This window comes from Aulonocara sp. 'chitande type north' Nkhata Bay, linkage group LG12 (genome assembly GCF_057382095.1).
Source record: "Aulonocara sp. 'chitande type north' Nkhata Bay isolate Kocher_YH1m ecotype deep benthic linkage group LG12, A_spYH_male_GT1.1, whole genome shotgun sequence".
Classification (NCBI taxonomy): domain Eukaryota; kingdom Metazoa; phylum Chordata; class Actinopteri; order Cichliformes; family Cichlidae; genus Aulonocara; species Aulonocara sp. 'chitande type north' Nkhata Bay.
This window is the reverse complement of record NC_141355.1, coordinates 21,376,605-21,402,764: the sequence shown is the minus strand read 5'-3', so window position 1 is coordinate 21,402,764 and position 26,160 is coordinate 21,376,605. Positions and strand designations below refer to the sequence as shown.

Here is a 26,160-nt window from a genome sequence, read left to right as displayed (position 1 = left end):
GAGACAACATGTGCAGTTTGATTTGAGTCCTCGTCTGATTCATCACGCTGCTGTCACATTACGCTTTTCATCAGTCTTGACTACCAGCGGTTATTTTAACACGGTACATCAGGTGTTGCTGACCTTGATTTCTGTACCATCAGAAATCAAGATCAGCAATGTGCTTATCATGCTGGCTCTATGTGCCGGTGGCATGCAGTGTTCATTTTTTCAGGAGTTTATTTATGAACAAAGGTTATTTCTTTGCTGGTGCAAAAATGCTGATCTGGTTATAAATATAAATACATTAAAGTTAAAGTAGCCTCAGGGCCGGGTACTTATGGCTCTAAAAATATATCTCAAGCGGCAAAAACTATCCAAATTAAATGCATGTCCAACCTGAACTGTTGGCTTACTGTGTAATCAGATGGGTGCTGGTTTAAAATACGTTTGCATTAAATGTGAACCGCACTTCTGCAGCTGTTTGTGTTTAAACAGCATTTATCATGTGTAAACTCTTATTTACTGCTATATGAAAAGTTTATCAGTATCACAGGATTTACGCTCATATAAGCCAGTCTGCATCTCCAGCAGCAACATTCTGTATTAATACAGGGCACGCGTATCAAGACTGAAAGCTAGCATCTGGCTGTTGGGGTGATTAACAGGTTTGACTGCCATATCCAAAACCTAACTAAACTAGTCCGTGGCTCCTATAACTGTAACCGCTTTCTTGTAACAATTGATTGGAATAATTAACAATGTATTGATTGGATATCAGCCCGATTCTGACAAAAAGCTGCACTGGTTACGGCCATAATGGCTCCAATCAATCACTCGAGTTCTATTTTGTCCCGTGTTTACTACACTACGCTTCAGCTGCAGCGCACTCGCTCTCACTCACTTACGTTCAGTGTAACACTTGCTGGGAAGCTTTTATTGCACTTACAGCAACATAACTTCTTGTTGTCAACTCTGCTTCTATTATTTCACTTCACCTGTGTAGAGTGAAACTGCTTCCTTCCTTCCCCGAAGAAACAGGTGAAGTCGTAAGTGATAGCCATATACAGAAGCTTATTTATCATAATTTTTTGTTCTCATTTTAATACTTTATTCCCACTGGGTTATTATTATTATGATCATTGTTTTACTAAGAAATACTGAAACAGTAAATTTATATTCTTGGATGTATCTTATTTAATTTTCTTGTATTCAGTGTGTTGCAAAATAAAGGTTTGTAGTATGATACAACATCAGCACCGCTATCTGCGAGAAGCTGATTTCATGTTTTGCCAGTGTTAGCGGGCAAAATAAACTATTTTCCAGCTCTAGTTAATGTTGCTGTTGTTACCAGTTTACAGAAAACTTCTCATCAAGCTTCTACAGTTAATCGTCTTAAGCGTCAGCAGTGAAAATTTCCCCTCCCAGCAGTGGTTCGGGAGCCTGGCAGACAGCCTCGACAATAAGCGGGGGGCGTGGCTTCAGCCTAATTGAATGGTGACCCTGCAGTCTCACTATGGGACGCCCCATGCAGTGCTTTTAACAAGCTGCTGTGTCTCCCCTCTTAATAAGCCCAAACAAGTTAATCCAATCGACACACTCAAACCCTTTCTTTTTCTTTAACAAGGCACTGCCTCTACCCCGTTAATCCCTGGCTCCCCCCTTCTCCGTCACCATACCGTCACATGAATGGAGGGAGAGTGAAAGGCTCCATTAGGGAGGACTGGCAGTAAACCCCTTTCGGCTCGGCACTTTCCACACACCAGCATTAAATTATTTGCACTCATACTGTATATTCAAACACCCACTCACTAATGCTCACATGTATCCGACAAAAAAAAAAAGGGGTCTATTTGGATGTGGCACACAATGAGAGGGTTATGTTCGCCGACCCTGATCCACATAGACAAACCAACAACAAAACCACACACAAACAAAAATTCTGAGGGGACGTTTGCCGACAGGCACGCACTCTGGGACATGAAAAAGGCATTGTTAACAAACCCTCCCAGCTCCACAAACAACAGCCACTGATTCCCTAACAATACAAGCCCCTGGATGCACTCACCCACCAGCTCTGTACAACCTCACACCAGCGCGATAAATAACCTGCACAACAAAAGGCCATTGTGTGTAAAAGCCAACAGTTTGGGCATTATTGCCATGATATACAGTGTTGGAATAACATATTGGCAGCAGAGCCTTATATATAATAATGCAGCATGTCACAGTTATTGGGGCTTATACGGCCTTGTATGCCGAGCAGTCATATTTATAAGAGGTTTCCCTGCAGATGAAGGGCAACTTGGCAAAAACACTCAGCTGTTAGCTTTCCATATTCCAGTCAGCTTCAATAGCTTCGCCCATGGGATGAAGGGTGAGGAATGTCTGGCAGTCCAATAGCAGCGAGTCGTCTGTCATCTCTAATCAAAACACGCATGCCTAGACTAATGTCAAGCCTATAATAGCAATGAGGACTAATTGACTTCACAGCCAACTACTGCATCTTTGTGCTGAGCTACGTTTCATTAGTGCTAAATAACAGCCTCACGAAGCATTGAGCTGTTACGTGGCAACTAAACTCCAGTGTTTAAAAAAGAGGAAAAGAGACTGAAGTTCAGAAGATAGTAAATGTATGTCCACACAGACTAAGGAGCATTTAAACCAGTTATGAGTGGACATATTAAAAATACTCTCATTTCTCCAAATGAACTGCAATACGAGAGTAAAATCTGAAGGTGGTTCAAGTTGACTTGTCAGGCAGTGTTTCCACCAGTTTGCGCTCCTATTCTAGGAAGGTGCACTGACAGACACCTGCCTAGAGGTTGTTAATGTTTACCATTTGCTGGGTTTAATGTCAATTATTATAAGTATGAGATCTAACCAAGCCGTGCAATCTTATAATCAAGCTGTAAATTCTTCCTGATCTTGTTCTGAGAATATTACATAGCAGGCTGTAAAAGATTATTAAGACTTTTTTAAGAATGTGTCTATTTTCCTGACTTATTTGGCAAATCCCGTTTAGTCATTTTGCATGCACATGAAGCTTCATTTGTCTTTTCAGACTGTTTTTAGCTGCGAGAACTTGTTTTGTGCCTCCCTCATAGTAATTGCTTAATAATCACACTTGATTTGGTAAGTCACATTAGTATTCGAAATACTGGTGTTGTGTCAACATCAGCACATTAATTTGCAAAAGGCAACACGCTCCCTCAAAAACCTTACCCAGTATCGTTATTATTTTCTATTTTTTAACAAAATCATCAAGGTTGTTTTATCTTAAAACATAAATATTTAACATTTCTGGATAAGAGGATCCACTAGCCTTTAAACATACATCAACTCAAAGATGAGATGTGAAACAATATAATCAACAACAGACCAAATGCTCAAAGGAAGGCATCGTTTTATAGATGGACTTTTTACCATAATTCTGACAATAATTCATGTTACAGTGTTGGACGGTATTGATCCCCCCTCACAACTTTTGTTCTTCGCTATAATGCACTCCACACTTGTCACATTAAAGACGGTAACATTGTATTGATTGCAACACGGTATATTACACTCTTGTAGAGAGATTTATTCACTAACTGTAGGGTTGGCGGTTTGATCCCTGATCACTTGCTATAATGTGTTGTTTTTCACTTACACCTCACAGAGAAAATCTCCGGTTTCAAGAGATTTTCACTCTCATAAAAGAAAGTAACCGTCAATAAAATAACTGACATTCATCTTACATTTATTTGACTTAATACAGTGCTTGGGATGCATGCCAGTGCTTTGTATTGACTTGAATTGTTATATCACTAATCTCACTTTTCTGAAGCCTACATATTTTTTCTTGTTTCAAGAAACCTTGCTAAAGCATCTGTACTGGCAGATAATTAGACTTATTTCTAGTGGGAATTCTTCTCTAATCAAGAATTTAATTCTTATATTTAGTTATTTATTTGTTTGTTGTTGCCGCGAGCAGACCAGCTCGCATAGTTCGGCTCACTCTTTGCACCTGCAGCTGTTCCTGCACATGGAGTTCATAAGATGCTCCGCTGCCTGGTAAGGTTTCGAAATAAAAAATGTCCCCACATATCCGAAACATTGTAAAGCACGGCCAATCCGAGCTAGTGAGGACAACAATGTATAGTGCGCCGCAGTACTAGGAAGCAATCAGTCTCCAGTTCTCAGAGGTATTACCTGTGCAGCTTTCGGTGGGACTTACCAAAGCATTAGTCATGTAAGGCTTAACATTACTGCTCTTTTTACACCTACAGAATGAGTGATCACCGCGGAGCTGTTACAGCAAGCCAAGCACGATGAGTATGACCTTCACATCACATGTGACAGTGAAGGGGCCTTGAGCACCGAGGGGTTAAGGACATTGTTCTTGACAGAGTCTGCCAACTTGCGAAACGGTTTTCTTTTCAACAGGCCTGAGAGCTGAGACAGTTTCTTCAGCCTCGATAAACATGAGTAAAATGTAACTGAAATATATCTAATCAACGGTTAATGTATTCAAATAATAAATCATTAAGGGAAATGTGAATATATACCAATCAGATACATTTCATTTGAACAGATTTTATTCAATTTAACATTTTACTACACAGGAACTGTAATTTTGGGCATAATTTGAGTTTAACGAATTCTGACCGTGCTTACTGATCAAACAGTAAGAGTTTGTGTTGATTGAAGGGTTTGTTTATTTTGTGTAAACAACAGTACAAACGGAATACCGTTTTAGCCTTTAGAAAAGCGTCCTTTGCACTAATAGCCGACCGGGAATCTGCCCTCATTCATTTCAACCAATGTACTCTTCCAAAATGACAGAGTCCCTGCGCTCCTGCTCAAGCCTGTGGGGGACTTTGAGCAATGAGAGTGTGGCTTAAGATTGTCAGACAAACCACAGTGGAAACACATCCTGTTCCCCGCTTATTGTCTCAGCCGTTGTTGTTTTTTGTTATATTGTTTTACAAAGCAAAAGGATCAGTTGTTGTTTCATACCACTTTCACACACAGACCCAGCTAAATGATTATCGAACAATGTAGAGGCCGACTGTAAAGTTGATCCTGAAAAACACAGGGCAACTGAAATGGATGATCTTTAATTAACTAAAGTTTAATCACACATTCAAACTGCATATCAATCCAAAACAAACAAACAGAATGCTTCTCCATGCAAAACCCAGGAAGCATGTCCAAATATAAACCAGCTCCCTCCCTGCTAACTTCAGCAATATGTGAAAAAAACAACGATTTTTTTGGTTTTAATGCTGGGATTTCTGTTTTCCTCCATAAACCTTATTACACACTGTTTGTAAAGCATTGTTGATGTTGCAAAATTTCTTATCCCAATGTGACACAATCCTTTATTGTCCCAGACAGGTCCATTCATGGCTTAACACAACAACAATAAAACAAGGGCTCTTTTTTCCCCCCTTTCTAACCATCCTATAGTGGCTCACTTGAATATTCAAATGTTCATTGTCTTTTCTGCGTTTTGTTCATTGTTTGTTGTGCTGTCATTCCTCAGCTTGGCTCCTGAACTTCAAAGAAAGGCTTATGTCAATTTATGATGAAATGGAGTGAGCAGGCGAGAGGCAAGACGGAGAGGGAACGAGCGAGAGAGAGAACCTTCATGCAAAACGGCCCTGCCTCAGAATGTATGCTTATTAATGGGTGTTCAATAAATCAATGGAATATAATTAAATTCAAACAGTGTGATTTCTTCTCCGACTCCAAATATCACTCTCTCTGCAGGGCCTAAGGTGACCCCAATTCCCATGGTCCAAAGGACAACTCCGCTGTCTTTCACTGGAGGGTGTCACAGATCCAATACTAAGTCATGCATAACATTAGCGTGTTTTGAAGCCCACAAGGCAATCAAATAGTGCACCGTTGAAATGTTGACACTGATCTCATTTGATATATCTCAAGTGTGACAAAGCCATTTTTGCTCTGCTGGATATTAAAGACTTTAAAAGAGAGGATGACACGAGTGCTCACAGCTAGTTTGGAAAAGGAAACAGGCAGTTTTTGCCACATATTTTCTCCGTATTGCAGTTTATATCGCTGAGGCTCAGCAGTCTCTCTTTTACTCCATAATGTGTGCCATCCAGCTGTTGTCATCTTTTTCCCTCTCGAAGCTGGCCCAGACCATGCCAGCAAAGGGAATCCAATTGGACAGAGTGGGAGGTGAGTCTGTGGTTGGTAATCACCTGCTGGCTAAAGGCACAGATGGCACAAACATCAGCAAGATGTTCATGCAGCAGCGATCCAAGAAGTCTTTCTGACAGGCTGACAAACAAATACAGAAACCTGAGAAACCCACAGGAAGCTGAGGAAGCACTGCAAGCAGGTTTGATGCAGAAAGTTGGCAACCTGGGAGTAAGTGAGCAACCTGAGGTGCCAAGCACTGATCCCTGTGCTGTTTTCACAGGCAAGATGCTGATTGCAGATTGTAATGATTTAAAAATTTAGACTCTTTGCTCAACAAGAGTAGCCTAATAACGTACTGTGCTGTGAGCCGATGGCAGAGTTAGCAGCACTCATGCAGGCTGACTTCTTCTTCCTCTGTGATTTTATTTAGCAGACCAAACACTTGCATTCTGTTTCAGGTTTTAGGACTGCACTTCAACGAGAACACGACTGTAGTACATCTGTTAAGATTTCTCCCTGAGCTGCCATGACTTCTCCTGACACGCTGGAGAGAGCCCATTTAAGTTTTCACTAGGATTAACAGGCGATATATTTAACTACAACAGTTTGCACAAGCATGCAGCTATCGCTCCAATCAGGTGTAAAGCCTGTTAGCGCTTCTCTCTCAGCTCTGGATGAAGGAAGTTAGACGAAGTCATTTAGTTTATTGATGTTGCTGGCAGAGATTTTTTTTTATTTTATGGTAGTCAAGGCTCCCAACACATCAAACATATCAGAGTAAAAAGGCCCCAGAGACATCCCTCTTCTTGAAGACTCCCCAGCAGATGAGCTCCTTCTGCTCTCTGTGTTACTGCTTGGTGCCGTGGTTTGTCCTTCACAAGAGACAGGTAACACTGCCAAGACCCAGTAATTAGTGCAGATGGAGACTGTAATACTCTCTTCCCCTCCCTGCAGAAATGCCAAGGGAGGCAATCTATAAATTCCTGCATATTAATGCAATTTAAAACCACTCCAGACACCTTGCTGGAGGCATGTGATAAAAAGGGTGAAAGCCAGACTATGGCACAGAGCTGCGGATATGTCGCTGACATCAGTACCGTCTCAGCAACTTTGTGACCTAACACAAACCGGAATAGAGTCCCAATCTGTCTCCTTTCTTGGAAAAGGCTTTCCAAATCCTGACCTTAGGCCTTACAACTGGGTCTCTATCAATAATTAAATGGTAATCTAAAAACCCATTTTAGTTAGGTCATCTTTCTGCGCCATTGTCCCCGCTTCTCTTCTTCCTCCGTCTATTTTTTCCCGTCTTTCCGTAAGATCTAGTTAGAGATTCCATTAGCATGAGAAAGCAGGCTGGTAATTGTCTTCACCCTACTGAGTGATCCCTGGATAGAGGATTAGGCAGTGAGAAAGCCCTATTTCAACTTGGAGCACAGATGCTGCCCACAGCCACCCACTCCAGATTAGATTAGACTGTGGAGGGATGAAACCAACTGGTAACTTCAAGCAGCATTAAACAAAAAGCGTGGACAGGAGGTTAAAACCAAACTTTTGTTCACCTTTCAGCACCAGCTGTGGCCACCTTGTTTCCTTTTCTCTCTCTGTGTCTCTCTCTCAGTCTAGTCTTTTTCAAAATTTCTCTTTTAATCTACTAATATGCTTTTCTGTTGAAAATGGGGATTGTGGGAAAGGCAGCTTATAGTTTCTCTCTCTGATATACACAGAGTATTTAGAGCTGAATCTCCCTAAATCATCCCCCTGGGCCACCCTGTCCGTCACTAATCTGCACTCCACCACCCACTCATAAGGAGGTGTCACATTTCTGGCACTCCTCCATGGGATATAAGCACTTCAAACACCACAGCTTCTCCACTTGACCTTTCCACGGAGATGATCGATTAAGCCAGTTGGATTTATTCCATAAACAGGCAACCATTACATCAGAAAGGCGAGGAATTTACCTCTGAGGCAGAACTTAAAATCCATATAAGCTTCATGAGGATTCCAATTTTTATTGGCTTTTTCAATCCACGTCTTGGAGAACATTAATAACCACTGAGCTTTTTCGGGAGGCTGTTACCGTATCCGAACCGCAGCAGTTCTCCGGCTGTAATTATCGAAGCAAATCACAATGACAACAGAGTGAAATTCAACCGCTATCTGTACTCCATAAACCTGATGATGCAGGAAAACGATTGAGCTCGCTGCACTGCCGGGGTAGTACGAGGCGCATTATAAAACAAGGGGAAATTTAGCCCTGAAAAATTCAACGCCGCAAATGTGGCTTCCTTCTTTTAAAAACGTAACAAAAAAACAGAAAAGGAAACAAAACACAAACTGATACTTCTTTAGTTTGCTGTTTAGGAGGCTCTGCAGGGTAAACAAAGGAGTATAAGCAACAATAAAAGCTTTATTACACTCAGCAGAAACTTTATTAGGTACACCTGTGAAATCTAATGCAACAGCTCTACCATAAATTTGTCTGGAGACTCTATTATGTTGCACCCCTCACATTAACCGGGCTGAAAGCATATAAGGAACAATGTAGTCTAGCTCAGGTGTTGGGCTACATCAAAAAAGTGTAAAAGTAGACTTAAGGGTGGAGCTGCTGAACTGCATTGCATAAGACTTCATTGTCTCTAGTGAAGAAGAGCTACAACCCTGTAGCTTTCTTGTTTTTATGCTTGAATACCTTTTGTATGCTTTCAGTACAGACAAGAAACAATCTGAAGTGAATCAACAGGGTGAAGACACCTAGTAAGATGAAAAGTATTTCGGTGGCAGTACGCTCGAGTTAACAAGCTCAAATTTCATTTGTGAAAGTTAAAACAGGAAATCTAAAACCGCTTTCATTTAGCCAGAAAAGCAGAGACCTCCATCGAGGAGCTGGACTCCTCCTGTTAGTGATCACAGTAGCCAGAGAGCTCTGCTTCAGCTCTGAGGGACTCCTGCTCTATGGTAATCATATCCTATTTGAATAATGAGGCAATACCACCACTCCTGCTGCCCATTCCCCCTGCATCCTTGACTGGAGTCTTTGATAGACACTAATTCTAGCTCCATCTATAAAGCTCCTCTCATGCATTTTTAATAGAATCTATTACTTTAGGATTAAATTATAAAAGACTGTCCTCCTTAAATTTTTAATAGTTTGCATAATTGGTATCAGGGCCTGAATGCGGACCATAAAAACCCAGTTTGTACAGGGCTAAGCTGCAGAACGAGTTAGACGAAAGCACAAAACACTGTTGCACAAAAAGTGCATGGCTATATGACACTATTGCATGCAAGCACACATCTGCACACACATCGCAGCGTGCATGTGAGCGAGGCTTTTACAGCTTTGGTTTCACTGTCGCTGTGAAAACGATGGCGCGACCTCTGAGGGAAGGGCACAATAAGGTCAGGGACCACGAGAGATACTCTTGGCTGCTGAGCTCCTGAAGCAGCCTGAGGCAGGGGGAGTCACTTGAAGGAAACTGGAGACATGAACCAGGTGTCCACAGACACCTGCTGCCAAAGATGTGACCACAACACTCACCAGGGCAAACAGCAAAAACTACTTAGCAGGTTTACAACCTCCCTTTGTCCCCACAGTCACTGATAACTGTGTTCAGTCAGCGTAAATGGAAATGTATTTCCCCTCTCTGTTCCTCGTCGCAGGCAGATCAGCCACAAGTTAAATGTCATCTGCGCTCTCTCACTCTCTACATCTCTAGCTCGGCTCCTTCCAATAGCAGACAGAGCATACAGGAGAACAAATGTGTCTGAGACATCGCCTCCAAACTAAAGCCCCCTTAGAAATCTATGCACGTCACCAGTCCCCAAATTAGCACCACAGGGACACCCTCCTCACCGCCCCCGCATGCTAGCGGCAGCTCTTTGGCATATCTGTACTGGGGAAAATATTTCACACTGTATGAATTATTAAGTGAGGGGCCAGTGCTAAGCAGTGTGGAGATAGACCAGTTATTCACAGCTCTATTGGGACGGATGCGTCGGAAACCCGGGCCGCTCGCCTATCAGATCGTTTGTCACGAGCAATAGACAATTTACAATGAGAGAATTTTTCAATTTATTCGTTCTGCTGTCACTGCACTTTTCCACCTCCACTCATTCCACTCGACAACCCCCCCCTCCTTTAGTTCCGTCTCTTCTGGTTGAGGGGGCTCCATGCCCGAACCACCCGCGCGCTTCTCAGTCTGATACTGTTGCTCACTTTGTCTTCTGCGAGGGGAAGTCTGGGAGTGTAACACATGCGTAGAAGGCACGAGGAGAGGGACTGTGCTGCTTTAATCATCTTAACTGAAGTAAAGGTGTGTTAAGGACATGCTGTGTTACCTGAGGGCTCTAGGTGATGAAGCTGATCTGTGGCTCTGTGACAGGGGAAAGAACAGGAGACTAGGGGGGAAGATGCTTGGCTGTGCCTCTTCAGAACTTTTTGAGTACTTCAGCACTTTTTTTTTGTCCCTGTGTGATAGGGGCAAAAGAAAGAGTTAACTGAACCAAACTGCAAGTCAACAGAAAAGAACCTTACAGAATGCATAGATGTGACAAATACTATGATTGGACCTGTATTGTAATAAAAGACTTAAAAAGAAAAACACATCCAGAAGGATTTTTTTTTTTTAAGTTAATGAGAATCTTCTTCAGGAGAAAGAAGAGGATCCCACCGGGCATTTCCTCTTTCACTTAAGTGGAAATGCCAAATAACAACTCCCACACAGAAAGACAGAAGACCTCAGCACAAACGTCTGGCAGAATGCAATTTTACCATTAATTACCGAAGCCACACATTTCGTTTTTGTTCACAAATACCCTCCGTTAAAGAGGATGAACTGCAGAACAGACCATGCCCGAAAGCCCAAAGCAGTACTCTTGCACCATTTCATGTTTCCAAACCTTAAAAAAAAAAAAAAAAAAATAGATTCTGTCTCTCTAAGCTGAATATACAAGAGAAACAGAACATTACATGAGCAGCTTTGTTGGTCTAAATGCTTATGGAGTGCACTGAGAGCAGCAAAGCAGCCCAGAGTGTTTCTTTATCGGTGATGTCCTTTGAAAACCTGATGCAGACGGGTTGCACTGAATAGGTCTTGATGTGAAAGGCAGAGATGTTAGATAAATGTGCTCATAGCCAAGGCCTTTGCCCTCTTCCCGATGACGCGTTCTTTTACTCAAATACCTACTCCCCCTTTACATGCAAGCACACACACACACACGGAAACACAGACGAACAGTGCCAATAATCCCACTGAGGGCAGCATTTGTTTGGGGACAAGGTGACCCTGTTGCCTTGGGGCCTGTGAACAGGCACAATGAAGGCCTCTCATCCTGCACACACCCAGCTGGCTGTGTTGGGCTGACGATGGGTGGAGAGGTGAAGGGGAGAAGGGTGGGGTTGTGAGAGGCATCGCAACACCCTTCGTCTGCAGTTTTAAAACTCCATTCAGGAAGCCCCCCTGAGATAGCTCTTTTCACACCCTTCACAGACGGAGCAAAATCCCCGCTTGTAACCCAGAGTCACGCAGTCAACAGATGGAGCTGCTATTGAGTGAAGGATCGCGGCAGCAGAGGCGGCTCCCCATCCATCCCCGCTGGAAACAATGGGGCAGCAGGTCAAGAGTGCCGTCTCCAGGAGGAGGGGTCAGGGAGGAGGGGCGTGCTTCGACACAGTTGAGCTATGCGAGCGCTTTGAAACCGGAGGAACTGAGAATCTTTTGGGGTAACGGACAGAGGGGAGGAGGCTCGCGGCTACGTGCAAGTCACCAAGTTCCCGGGGATCAGGCTCAGGTGGAGGAGGATTGCGTGTGAATCTGGGACAGCAGTGTTTGTGTTTAACCTGCAAACAAGAACAAAAAGACATCCCTATGCACACACATTTGCCTGTTCAGAAAAAAACACAGACTTACAGTTTAACATACATTCCAAGGACTCGCACTTATACTCGCTCATCTCGTTGCAAACACAGCCACGCGTAAAGAAAAGCGGACCTCATTTTTGATCAAAAAAGAAAAGGAAATACAGAAAAAAAAAAACTCAGTGCAATGATGCTTTATAGACAGAAAGGCGAGAAAACGATTGAAGTGCCCCGAAGACATTTTTTTCCATAAAATACTAATGTGTATACTTTTAAAGTTCGTGTCAAGTATTACAAAAGTGGGTCAGAGAGCTTTCTAGTTTTGAAAGCACACAATTAAAAAGCAAACACTTCTATTCAACTATTCCTTATTGTTCAAGCTCTCAATTTTCTCACAGAAGCATCACATAAGATCAAAGTTCCAGACTAAAGCTTATATAAATAGTGACACTAAAGTGCTCTGAATTTATTAATGTTTTGTGTGTGTGTGCTTTTCAAATGTACCGAGTTAACTGTGTGAACCACAGAGGAAAACTATGAATAGCTACATGCTGAATCGCTCATGTGTGCGTGCATGCACAGGTGCATGACCACACAGATCAGAACAAAGCACTCGTGGCTTGCTTTACAGGGGAAAGTATATCCATTTTCATTGACCAGAACTCTGGCTATTATTTTGCTCTGACCTGGAAGTCAATTAGTCAGCTAGGTTGCACTGCCTCGCTGGATTTCTATGACTGGAGCAGAGACAAAGACACAATCAAGGTATACAGTGATCCCACAATTTCAGTCTCTTTTATATGGCATGAACATTTCTGAGGGAGAGAGAAGCCAAAATACTGCTGCCACATGCTCCTCATCCTTGAAAGGTTTGGTTTATGGGGCCATTTTGCACAGGAAGGAACTCATTATAAAGCAGAGGGTGTCAAGAGCATTGCAGCAATTCTCCATTAACATCCACTTGACAAGAAAGTGCAAAAAAAAGAAGAAGAAAAAAGAAGACTTCCTATCACTCGGGATGTTCACAAATCGCACCTAATTAAACACAAAAGCCTAAGTCCATGAAATCAGAGTGCAGAAAGCCATTTGAAGACAGAGGTGAGAGAGAGCGTTTTCTTGGTGGCAAGAAACATACATTGCAAGGAGGCCACAATTTCATTCATGTTTGCGTCTCCTTCAAACAAATTGTCAGCTAAGTACACTGGGACAAAGGGCTGAACTGTTATTCTACCTTCGCTAGGTCACATCACAATACATCAATGGGTTGCCATTTCAGAATATGCTGCTGTTATGCTATTTGAGCCCAGAATTGAAAAAAATAAAGACTATTCCAACCATGCTGGAAAGGATCAATAAGCGCATAGAAAAAGAAAATGGCCATAAACACAGAGGCTTTTATTCAGAGTGCCACAATGTAGATGAAAGCACAGAATGCACCTGGAGAGCGAAGCTGAAAGAGGCAGAAGACAACAGAGCCCACAGAGTTATCAGGTGGGTCCAGAGAGCGTTATCTATATTCAGACCTCGGGATCATCCATCTCCGCAGCACCTATTAGAGTTCTAATATTGTAGGTTTTAAGGAGGCTCTGCTTTCCTGCCACAGTGAGACAGATTCAGCACTGTTGCCCCCTTTCCCTTTTCAGTGTGGTCTCACAAGGTCCTCTTGGTTTTCTACAAACAATACTGCTGGGCTGCGGCCCTTATTTAAAAGATTAATAGGATGCTGTCTTGGCAGAGAAGCAATCAGTGAGGTTTCTGTGACAGCAGAAAATGTGTGAAAACAAGGGAAAGAGGAGAGACCATTGTCACGGTTACCAACTGGCTGCTGGAGCTCAATTGAGATAGCTGTGGCTTTCAAGCCCAGCTGTCAATCACAGCAGCGAGCATCAATGGGGTAAATTTAAATGATAAAACGATAAGTCATGAGCAGGCGATTTCGCTGTCATCAGGACGGGGGCTGCTTCAGAGTAACTCACTATGGGTGCAGAGATTTCACTGCAGCCATATGGAATTTGGTTTTGCATCGAGTTGCTGGCTTCACCCCTCAATCATGACAGAATGTGTAATCACCAAATGTCTTCCTCTCAATCCCTGTTACAATTGGCAGCACAGTGCTGCCACTAGAGATGGGGGAACAAAATGGAAAGCTGACTAAATGACAAGCTTTAAGTGACACTTAATTTGAGATACCCCGGCATTCTCTCAGCTCCAGTAAACAGGATCTATCAAACTTCGCCCACAGACTGTATGACTCCGCAGCTGTCTGTGGGGAGAGGCACAGTATGCCTGAGAGGCCCCCAGCTACCAAGAGTGATGATAAAGAAATCAAATCCTTAATAGTTCCTAAAACACTCCAGAAGAGCTATAGGAACAATTAGCACACTTTCAAAATGTGTACATTTGCATTGTCTGTGTGTCTCGAGGATTTTCGACCTCTGACGATAAGCATAGACTGTATAAAAAAAGATGAACAAGGCCACTGGTTTGTGCACTCCCTAAATGCTGATCATATCATTTTTTTGAAATCAGATATTACATATAAGGTGTGGATCTGACTGAAAAATCCAGGGACACTGCTGGCCACCATAAAGCATAAACTTGACGTTAAAGCACGCTAAGTATAACGGAGCCGTAACGTATAAAATTCACATCTTCTTGTATAAATAAGATTTGAAACCAGCGACTGACACCAAAAAACAGCTGGAAAACTGCTAATCATGGTCACAGATCAAGTGAGAAGTCGGTTTGTTTACCCACAGACTTTATACAAACAGACTTCTTTTTCCACCCCAAGAAGTCGCCCCCTGCTGGCCATTAGAAAGAACGTAGAGTTAGAGCAACTCTGCATTGGCCTCACTTTTCAGACCCAGAGACTATGTCCATCTTTTATTTACATTCTGTGCAACAAACCCATTAAAAAAAATTAAATAAAAAAAAAAACAAAAAAACAATACTTGGAGGTCATATCACACAACGTACAAGGCACATCTATAACCACACAGACACACAGAGATACACAGAACCTCTGTTATCAAATGCCCCTAACTGTTCAAAAAGTTATTTAAAACCCGTGTAACAGAAGCTAATGACAGCCTTAGAGGAAATGACAGAGTAGGGAAAAACACAAGTGAGCTGGTGAAGAAGTGAGAGAAAAACACTTAACAGCTGTTTTCTCCCTTCTTCCCTTTGCTCATCCCAGGAGAGAGTTCCACACGATCTCCCTGATCCTAGTTTGTGGCTGACAGAGGGGACCGCAGATCTGTTCATCTCCCCACTCACATGGCTCTGTGCGTCCCCCCCCCCACCCCCGCCTGCCTCGCCATCGTGCTCTGATGCCAAGAGGGAAAGATGGTAGAGAATGAGGAGGGGAAGCGGGAGTGGGGGGGGTCTACATCAAGGAGAGACTCTCCCAGTGGGTTCTCGTCAGTTCCAGGCCATTGCACCTTGTTCGCTGGGATTTTGTTTACACACACACGCACGCACACGTGTGCACAAGAACTCACACACACATACATGCGGAGGCAGATGACTATTAATGGATACAATAATGCAGAGTCGCTTTTCAGGTTTTTTGGGCTGCACAGTCACGTGTTTTGTTTTTAACTACTGTTGTGACAACAGGAAGCTTCAGCGGCAGATCACTGTAAGTCACTGACAAAGAAAAAAATAATACAACAGTCTGAAGCCTCGCAGAGCTCATTTAAGTGGCACAGAAGCAGATGACATTCAATCAAAACCCAGTGATACGGTTGATGTGGTCAGCGGTAATGTGTAGCCAAAAGGCCTGACACACTTCCACGGTCTTCGGGGACAAGCGGGGAACGGCAGGCTGCCCTTGTGTGTTCAGTCTCTACAGATGTTGCCTTGGAGAGCGGCTGACTGGTGGGCTGCCGTGACAGCTGGACAGCTGTTCTATAGATGCAGCTACAGAAGCATGGCACTGAGATTGAGGGGGAGGATAGGGATGTATGTTTAGTTTATCTGTATGAAGTTCCCAGGACATACGAAGCTGTCAATTTTAGCATTGGTGCATGAGCCCGGATAAGAAAAGATGGCACCGAAGAGGATATGGAGAAAGAGCACAGATGGGCAAATATCAGACGCGGCTGACGATCTATAAAGAAGCTCCAATAACAAAACAGATTTTTTTTTTTTTAAGTGTAGATATAATACGTCAATCCAGAAATGAACAAATACACCACCAACTGGCTACGCGAGCGCAAGACAAAGCATTTAATTTGATCCACAAGGTCTGTTTAAGCAGCCGTGACTTTTTATCATCATAAACAAGTAAAAGTTTAATATGAACTTCACAGGCGTGTTCAAATGATTCAAATCTCATGAAAGAGGAAAGGAAAGAAAAAAAAAAACTGGGAAGATTAAAAAAAGAAGAAAGAAACAGAAACAGAGAGAATAACTGGCAGATAATTTAAAGGACTCTGGAATTTGTGCCAACACCGAGGCTGCTGGTGATGAAAGGCAGCTTAAATTGGGGGTCATGTTCAGATATTACACCATTACTCTGCCACTTAAAAATCCAGTAACCTAAATTCAAACCTGCAAGAGAACAGTGCGAGTAGACTGTATCTATTACAACAGAACTGCTTCAGACTAAGATCTGAAAAAACAGAACAGATGAAAAAAAAAGAGCTGAAATGTTGGGAAACACTCCGCTGTATTAAATGTTGTCACCTGCTGAATAAACACGCTGTAAATCATGAGTTAAATAGCTGGGACGGGTGCCAGTCACCACTGCCAAAGCTCGAATTTGTCCTTAGCGGGCCAGACCTTTCATTATACCATAAAAGGTCAGCAATTTGTTCAACTCAATAAAAAATGTTAATAAAACTAAGAGCTCACATGAAGCAGCCCTTGATAGCTTCTGGTCGCTCATCAGAAAACATGAAAGTGTGTGTCTGTGTATTTGTGCATCTGCACCGTCACCAGTGTGGCATTATGTCGGTCAAAGGTCGTACAGCGGCAGGAAATATAGCTTTGGCCTAGTCGTAATCCAGGCCAAACTCCAACAGCAAAAGCACATACAAACACTTTCCTACAAACACACATGAATGCAAGTGCAATTTTGCATTGCACAAAAGCCGGGAGTCGATAAGCACCACCACGCAAAAATCCCCAATTCCAGCTCACACCCTCCACCCTACTGTGCTAAATAAATGAAAAGCCCCATTATAATTATATATGAAATCTTTTAGAGGAAAAAAGTGATTACTGTGGATGCAAGTCTGGAAGTGGGTGGGGGTGGGTCATTGCTAAGCAACCAGTCATTATCCTCCAGAGTAGAGAGCGAGGTGACCGGCCATCCATCTAACTCCGGTGGCTTGCCTGGCTCCTGTGTACCCCCCCTCGCCCACACCACAAACACCTTCTCTTCCCCTTCTTTCCTCCGCCACTCACCCTCTCTGGCTCTCCCTCTTCCTTGCTCCCTCACTCTCTCTCTGCCGTCTCCCCGTCCGAATACAAACAGAGATAAAGAACGCTGCAATCGCTCTTGACACACAAATAGGTTAACACAATAAAGCCGGCTTTGCCTGGCTCACTCGAGGGAGGAAAGCAATTCCAGCAGCAGGCAGGAGGTAATAAAACAGGGCTAGGAGTGTGTGTATGTGTGCGTGTGTCCATACATGTCCTCATGTCAATGTTCCTGTGTTTTTGTATGTGAATGGAAGCAGGCACACAGAAGCTCTTTGGCCCCAGGGCCTAATATCCCAGGGATTTTCAACCCTTTCTTGACACAAATAATACCAGGAGAGAAAATGACAGAAATTCCAGGGTGCTCTGCCATTTAGATTAAAGGAATGGTGGTTTTATATTAACAGTATAGCTGACCTGCATGATCCCTATAAAAACATTCTCCTACGGGTCATATGGCGGCTCTTTTGCAAATGGTCTCTGCCTCGCATGGTTAAAATTCAACAAGTAAATTGAATGAGTTTTATCTGTGCAAGCCTCGGCTCACTCTCCCTGATGCGGCTGCCAGGCCTGGCAATAAATGATAAAAATCTCCAGAGTTTTATTAAATCGTGTTGCATTCACGCTGAACTCGGGGAAAATGGCGAGGTGGCTTCTGCAATTACAGTGCAGACCAGACAACATTGTTTTCTCCAGTCAGTGGAAATTTCATTACCTTACAGCAACCGCCTTAGAATTGGGTAATAGCCTCTTTTTGTCACAGACGTAAGCCGTCTGCGGGAGGTGTGACACCCCCTTAAGTGTTATCCATTTGCAACAATATGCACCAAGCCAGTCGCAGTCCGGATGCTGGTCAGCATAATGTACAGCGTTATTCAGTGATACGGTGGAGGAAGAGAACGGACCAAACAAAAAAAAAAAAAAAAAAAAGGAAAGCGGTCAATAGCTAATTCCTGAAATGACTGTGGCGTAATCAAAAGCATTGAACCTGGATACATCCATGCAGCTGACATATCTCTCCTCAGGCTACGCATGCCCCCCTTCTCTGGCGTGTCAATAAATAGAGAGAGGGCTAGCACATTTGGCTGTGGATGGACTGAACTGTGAAGAAACCCCAATTAAAGCCTCTAGAAAAGTTTCACACATTTAGGTCATACAGGACAACCATTTGTAAGCGTCAATCAATTCCCCCACGTTTTTACCCGCGGCTTCTTCAACCAGCTAATCAAACAGCAGAGATGTAAAGTGGTGGCCATTGTCAACAGGGAATAAATTACCAAAGCATGAAGAGAAAACATCTTATCTGTCTGATGTATTTCCTGCTTCTGCAGAAAGCTACAAAGCCCAAGGGAGAGCAGTCAACCAAAATGCAGGGAGAGATGGAGATTAGGATGATGTGCAGTTCCTTGTTCCATTAAAGTTTGATCTTCCTCAATAGCCGAGGAAAATCAGATATCTCCCATTCAAGATTAAAGTACACCAGCAGAGAGGCAGAGATTAATCAGAGGCCTGCATGAGATAAAAAACAGCCTTGCTTCTGGCATGGAAAACAGTGGCAATAAAGAGTTCAGCTGATAATATGAAACATGGCGAGGCACAATAGCAAATCAAACAGCATGTAGGGGCCTCCAAAACAAATCAAAGCACCGACTAGACTGCGATACAGTGGCTGAAGAAGTACAGCAGGGGCTGATCTGATAGTAACCAAGGCCTTCATTTTATTACTGTTTAAGGTTGAGGAGGGCACGCTGTGGATTTTCCCATGTTGCTCTCTGTCGCCAGCCTTTCATTCCCTCTCCTCCTCTTCTCCTTGAGATCAATGGCGCTGGGGTGATTTCACAGCAGCCTGCACTGTCACCCAGAACAAATCAATGTGACCATGAGGAAGGCAAGAGCGGCATTGTTTTTAAGGAGAGCAAATTCGCTGTTGGAGAGCTTGTCAGATTTGCTTTATTCTCCTTCTTCCCCCCAAGAAGTCTTTGCAAGGAGCATGCCACCCCTCACTTTACTGCCTGTGCTGTGGAACAAACTATAAACTGCACAGTACTCTGGCTCGCCATATGACTGTACTCATTAACCACGTTTGAACAGCACAGTTCCCGCTCACGATATTGCACAAGCGCCAAAAAAAGAAATAAATAAAATGGGCTGGGTGTCCCTAACCTTTAGAAATGAAAGACTAGACATTAACCTCGAGCCCTGCTGAGACGTGACTTCCATTCTGCCTGACGGAGGGGCGAGAGGGGAAAAGAGAGAGGAGGTCGGAGGATCATTGCTGTCCGTCATGCGCTAAGTGGTTGCAGATAACCCTGATGAGGAGCTGCCAAGGTCTCATGAGCAGAGTAGTGAGCAGGTACAACTCACAAAAATAAGTGAAAATGATCAGTGGGCAGAGAACCGACACCCTTACCAGAAACACAGAAAGAGTGCACGCAATCACACTGCTGTAACTTATGTTAGAGTAGTTCTTCTGCATCACACAAAATCAACTTTCATGTAAACGCTAGAGCGCCTGTTTATAAAACCAAGAAGCTTGCACTGTATTTAAAATTTACTACCACGTCTCACTTAATGCTTTATGATGTATAAATGGAATCTCACTCTGGCATCACATTTCGCACAAGTGTTGATGTCATTAGGTATAAAGTGCTGTGATTTCATTCGTTTTTACAAGGCTAGCAGCATGAAGAGGTTTTTCTCCTACCATATACTGTATTATGGAGTATATGGTTGATAAAATGAGTATTTCTTCTTCTTCTTGTTCTCATTTTTTGATTACTGTAGTTCAGCATTTATAACCATGACAGTGTGGACACACTGGGAAGAATACTCATTTCATTTGACTTCCTCAGTACAGCTAATATAACCATGAAGGTTAATCTTTAAGCGCTGAAATAGTCATAATAATGGTCACAAAAAAGGGCGATATAGATTAGATAGCATTAACAGCTAGCAGTGTATGGGGGTGCTACCTGCACACAAATGTGCTAAATAGCTAAGTAGAAGGACTCTTATTAATCCTGCCTGCAAAGTCCCACCAACGCCACCAAGTCTGCTGGAAAGTGGACATCACTTTTCACCTGTATTTGTTCACGCAGAGTTGCTGAAAGGTGTCTCTGTTTCTCTAGCCCCACTTCCACGTAATGCTTTTTGTTTTCTGTTTCCCTTTTCATGTTCTGTCACTACTGTTCCAGGTACTGATGTGCAAAACAAATCTCTGTACAGGGACAATAGAGTTTATATCAAAACAAGTAAAACTGCAAAGAACAAGAAAGGGCAAATTTTCTGTTGTTTGGCTTAACATGAAAAAGCGTTAAAAGCGTTAAAACAAGAACTGTTATAGACTTTCGCTGATATGAAACACTTTGATCAGGTACCTAATGAGCTGCTGTTGACGTGGCTTTGAGGGTCCGATGATGTTTCCAGGTAAGAAGCTTTGTGCTTTCCTGTGATATCAGTTAACGTAAGAGTTGTTGTCTTTTCTTTGGCAGGAAAAGAAGATGAATTTAATGTTTGTTTTCATCCAAAGTGTATTATTCTATAATTGGACTTGGTGGGAAAAAGCTATTTAAAAAAAAAAAAGATTTAATTTGCACTTTCAGTAATGAAGTCCGCACAAGAATGGACATAAGCTTAGACACTTGAGGGGTCAGTAGATCTTGAGTAAGGCGCTCTCTCTCCCCCCCCCCCCCCCCCCCCCCACACACACACACACACACACACACACACACACACACACACACACACACACACACACTATTTTAGTCATCTTAACTGTCAAAATGAGTTTTGGTGCCTCTGGGTAGGTGTTGAGACAATCAAACCATGCAGGGATTAAAAAAGATTAATACACAGCACAGGAAATTAAACTTCAGCGACTTTAACGATATTCATGAGTGGAGCTCACATATTCACTCCAGGCAGGCACTTTAATAAGCAAAGAATACAGCAAGGAGCCCAAATGCAATCAATCAATCAAGCTGATACGCTATTTGAGTTCCAAACTTATAAAATTTCAGGGTTATTTTGGCGTGTTTCTGTTAACTCATTGCTCAAATATGTTCACTACCTTCCAGCTGTTGGCAGCTCAATTAAGTACAAGAGATTACATTTTACTCAAGTTGGCGACTTACGCCCGTTTCATTTTATGATCAAGTAAAAAATAATGTGGAAAACACGTGAAATTAACTTTGAGCCCACAAAGCACCGATATCCTTTTGTCAGCTACCAACGCAGAGAAAGCAGAGCAAAAGCAAACATGGTGAAAGCGAGAGGAATGAAATGTGGATCAAGTCTTGAGCTGGCAGCGGGACCCTTGAAGCTCCAGTGTTACAAAAAAAGAAAAATCGAAAAGCAAGCCAAAAAAAGCAGTCAGAACAACAACTACAATCTCAAAAAGGTAATTCAGTGACCTAAATATTAAAGCTTCCCTGCCATTCCACTCTCCCCTGCCTTGTCCAACCATCATGTTGAGTTAAGGCAAGCATTATGCTGGGGAGACTATTTGTTTAGGTGAGGAGCAGCCGCAGAGCTAATATGAGCACAATTTGCTCAGCAGGTCATAGACGCAGAGTGGAGGAAGTAAATGAGGCAGTTCTGCCCCCTCGGGTGCAGCTCCTGCCTCATACATCACTGGATGTTTTATTCAATACAGCCAGGAAGGCTCTATGTCAGGTGCCCTGACTGTGGGGGCGCCTGCCCTGCTGTAGGGGCCCATATTACATTCTGCAAGCTGCCTATCTGCAAGGCTGCTGGAGAGAGAACGACTGGAAGATAAGAATTTGAGGATGCTTGTAGTCTAATGATAAAACATACAGTGTGTGGCTTTTTCACTGCACAGTCAGCATAATGTGGAGGCTCATTTACGTGCAATGCGAGCAATGGAACTAAATATTGCAAAGCAACCTCAGCAACCAGCGAGGCTCAAAGTTCACGGGAAACAATCCAAACTTTATCAGCTAATTCACAGTCGAGTCAAATTTTCAGACTTCCTCTGGCTGCACCAGAGGCTGGGGCCGCAGAGGGCACGTGAGCTGTGGAATTCACGGGACAATGACAAATTGTCTCCCGACCTTAGTGCAGCACTGAGGATCATCCATATCACCGAGCATAAAGTGAAAACTTTTACAGCGCTAGGCACACATGCTCGTGAATTTTATGAGTCTCTCTATGAAAGCCTGTCACACCATACAGGCACACAATAAAATAAAATAAAAAAGACAGAGATTGTGTATCATTAACACACCAGGGTGAAAATCTCTAATTGCAGCAGGCACTGTAGTTACCCTACCCGTGCGCGGTGACGCACGGGGGCGTACAGATGAGAAATTCGCACCTTTTGCTCTGAGCCGCAACTCTTCCAGTGCCACACATCCCCGTGTCTGTGATGCCTGCCTGCAGTGCACTGGCCTCGACAATATACTTAATTGCTACCCATACTTGAAAAGACCAATATTACACATCAAAGCAGCTCCTCGAGCAATTCGGCAGCGGCTCTCTAACAAGTCGATTTTTACAACACTTCCTATGGGTCAAACAAAGGGTTTAAATCCGAGACATCATCAACCGTGTGGGCAGCATCCTGGGGGGAAAGGAGGGGGGCATTTTATAAACATTCATTATTTTCAGGCGTTTCTCTGTTTCGGCGACAATCCTCCCCAAACATTGAAGCGAAGCTCTGACACAAACTACCATGATGGTTACAAATAAATGACCCGTACCATTCAGAATCTACACGACTGGGAGAGACAGACATGCAAAATATATTTACCATAAATTGCTCCGTAGTGTACACTAGAACTCCATGCAGATCGTAGCATTCACTGAGCAATCTGCCTCATACTTCTGCGGTCCAAATTAAAACGGATTCATTCTGTTGCCCCAAAATCCAGATGCTGCTTTGTCGATGTCAAATGTTGATTAAGTTTATCCTCGTCTTCCGACGGTATGCAAATGTAGCGGTAACCCTGCAAATTAGATTCCACACTCTAGCCTCTAGCATGCAAAGTTAATAAGCTTTGCCTTTTTTTTCTCGATTCGGCTGCCAATTTTTGTCGAGGGCAAAAGCGCAGGTCGGCAATTTCAAGAGCGTCCTCAGAAGGATTGCGCACCAAGTGTGCTTCGGGTTTTCACCGTTTAGCCTCCGAATCAAAGTAGGTACAGGGTCCCGGTTGATCTTCCTCTCGCTTGAAGATATCTCCAAATAGCAGAACTCTTAACCGACACACTGGGTAGGTTTAGCGGCTACGCAGTATTCCAAAAAAATCCCCCCGCTGTTACGCATGGGTTTCGTGGTCCGCCTGCTCAATTTTGACGACCTTATGAGAAATGTATCATTCAAATGTTTTCATCTAGGCAATATTGTGTGAAGGTACCCTGAAAGAGATCAAGGCTGGGCCAAAGTAGCTGCCTGAATATCCTAAACTGATGCGATGTAAAATCCCGGAGAGCAGGCTCTGCTCCGTCCGTCACTTTATCCGAGGTGTCGGCAGACGCTCTGAGATGTGTTGCCTCTCGATTCAGACTTAAATTTCCAGGTGAGGCTGTGGAGTAACCTTGACGGCAAAGCCCCGAAAGGCTCTCTTTGGTAATATTAACCAAACAGGAAAAGGTTACGTCTGGATAAAGAGCTAGCTACTTCTGGCAGCTCCGGGATGCGGTCCTGCCCTTCTGCCGAGCTGCCGAGACTGACAATAACCCGGAACGCTGCAGACTGTCAGGCTGCACAGACCGCCCACCGACCAATCACCGCACTGAGGGAATAGAAACATTCCCACGGGTTAGCCAATCATTGGTAATTGAGGACTGTTACCATAGAGATCCTCGGCGTCTAGGCGTCTGAAACCACGTTGTTTATACGCAGAAAAATAATAATAATAAAGAAAACGTAATTATAAATTTAACATAGCAGAATTCATATTAATATCGTAATTACTCTTTTATCCATTGTAGGGTTTCATCCATTCCCCCCAGCAGTCAAAGGTTAACAGCTTTATTGGAAAACCTGGGCTCAAACCCGAAGGCATCTCTAAAGTGCCCTTGAGCAACAATGACCTCAAGCTGCAGGAAGGCCCCCCTGTAGCTGAAATTAAGTATTGTTATGCAGCTTGAATAAAATTAAGTGTGATCAGTGTGCTAAAATTACTACACTGTTCATAAACGTAAACGTTTCAAGTGCTATTTAACTCCATTGCTTTGTAAATTGCTTTGTAAATCTAATAGAACAGCTGTTACATCTTTTAAAATTCATTTTAAACATCCAAAGTTCTCTTCTTTTCTGATCGTCAACAGCCCGGGAAGCATGGAGCTTGCTGTTTTCTACATGATATATTAAGACAACACTTTTTTCCTACCAAAATTCCCATATTTCCAGTTGCTTCCCGTTTTAAATTACCCACATTTCAGCAAGAACATCTTTAAAAAAGTATGACATGTCTGTGACTGTCTGCTTAACTTTGCAGAATTCCATCACTGACACCAGAAGCTTATGAGTCACTGGAAACCTCACAAAACACCTATTTTTGCCAAAAGAAAAAAAGGGGGAAGAGAAAAAGAAAAAAAATGTCACTACAACAGTGGGGAAGTGGACTGTTTACTCTGACAGAAGCCCTTAGTATTTTTCCTCTTCTTGCCAACTGTGTCCGGTGCACACAGACCCTGGGACACACAAAGGCAGTACAAGCAATCACACATCATGGACTCTCATAATAAGCTGACGCTGGGAAGTGGGTGATGCAGCACTCAGCTTATGCCAGTGCTGATAAGAGCCTGAAAGTATTACCTCGGTCTGGCAGCCCGCTCCAAGAAATCCATCGTGAGCCAGGTCATCAATTCTGCCCTATCTGATTGCTCACCAATCCCTGGCAGCTCCATGTCGCTGTCCTGGCTTCTGCCTTTGAAATTTTCTCTATGACTTGCACTTTTGTGCTAGTTCTTTCACAGAAAAACAGACACATACTGTATGTACACACGGGATCTTTTATGTGATCTTACACCTACATGTCAAATAATAAAGCAATGTGTGTGTGAGAGAGAAAGCAATGTAGACTTTCCAGAACAATGGATTGCCTGACTTACTTAGTCTCAATCAGATCTCCTGCTTATTGCTGCAGTGGACCTAAAAAGCATACATTTAAAACTTGTGGAGTTCATTCATATCACACATACTGTGTGGCTGCGCAGTCAATCAAACAGATGAACAATTAATTGAAAAATACTCAAGCAGGCCTGTGCTGTGCTCCAGTGAGGCAGTCGGGCAGGCAGGCAGGCAAATAAGCCATTTGATTAGCTGATAAGCAGATGACTCAACAAACATTCAAGGCATGTTTACTGTGGTTTGATTAGAGTACGTCCAATACGCAGAAGATTGGACACAAATACGTTGTGAAAACACTCAGCTGTTCCAATCCCCAAGGCAGCATGAGGGCACATAAAAACAATGAATTATTTATGGGGGAGACTAGTGAAATATCACAGTGGATAATTTTCTGTGGGCTATATTAAATGTAGTTTTCAAAATGATATGCCTGAGTCTGTGCATTTCCCAGAAATCATTCCCTCCCAGTGACAGGATCTAGAGCCTGGAGATTGGACATGAAATCATATTAGATATTTCCCCTGCCAAGAAATCTATGAGCGTTTATCTAAAACACCAAAGCAAGGGTTATTCACATGCTAATTGGGCCTCCCTCTTTCTTAGTAAATATGATCAAAGGATATTTGCTTTGTCTCTGTTT

At 43.0% G+C, this 26,160-nt stretch overlaps 1 protein-coding gene across 1 annotated transcript in view; it reads right to left on the bottom strand.

Annotated features, from left to right (window-relative positions):
* fam222aa (family with sequence similarity 222 member Aa) overlaps window positions 1-24,099 on the bottom strand; it is a 46,048-nt gene extending 21,949 nt beyond the window's left edge. The window contains exon 1 of the mRNA XM_086314252.1: window positions 23,196-24,099. The gene's annotated coding sequence lies outside the window, so the exon portion shown is untranslated. The remainder of the gene's footprint in view (window positions 1-23,195) is intronic.
* Between the last annotated feature and the right edge of the window lie 2,061 nt (window positions 24,100-26,160).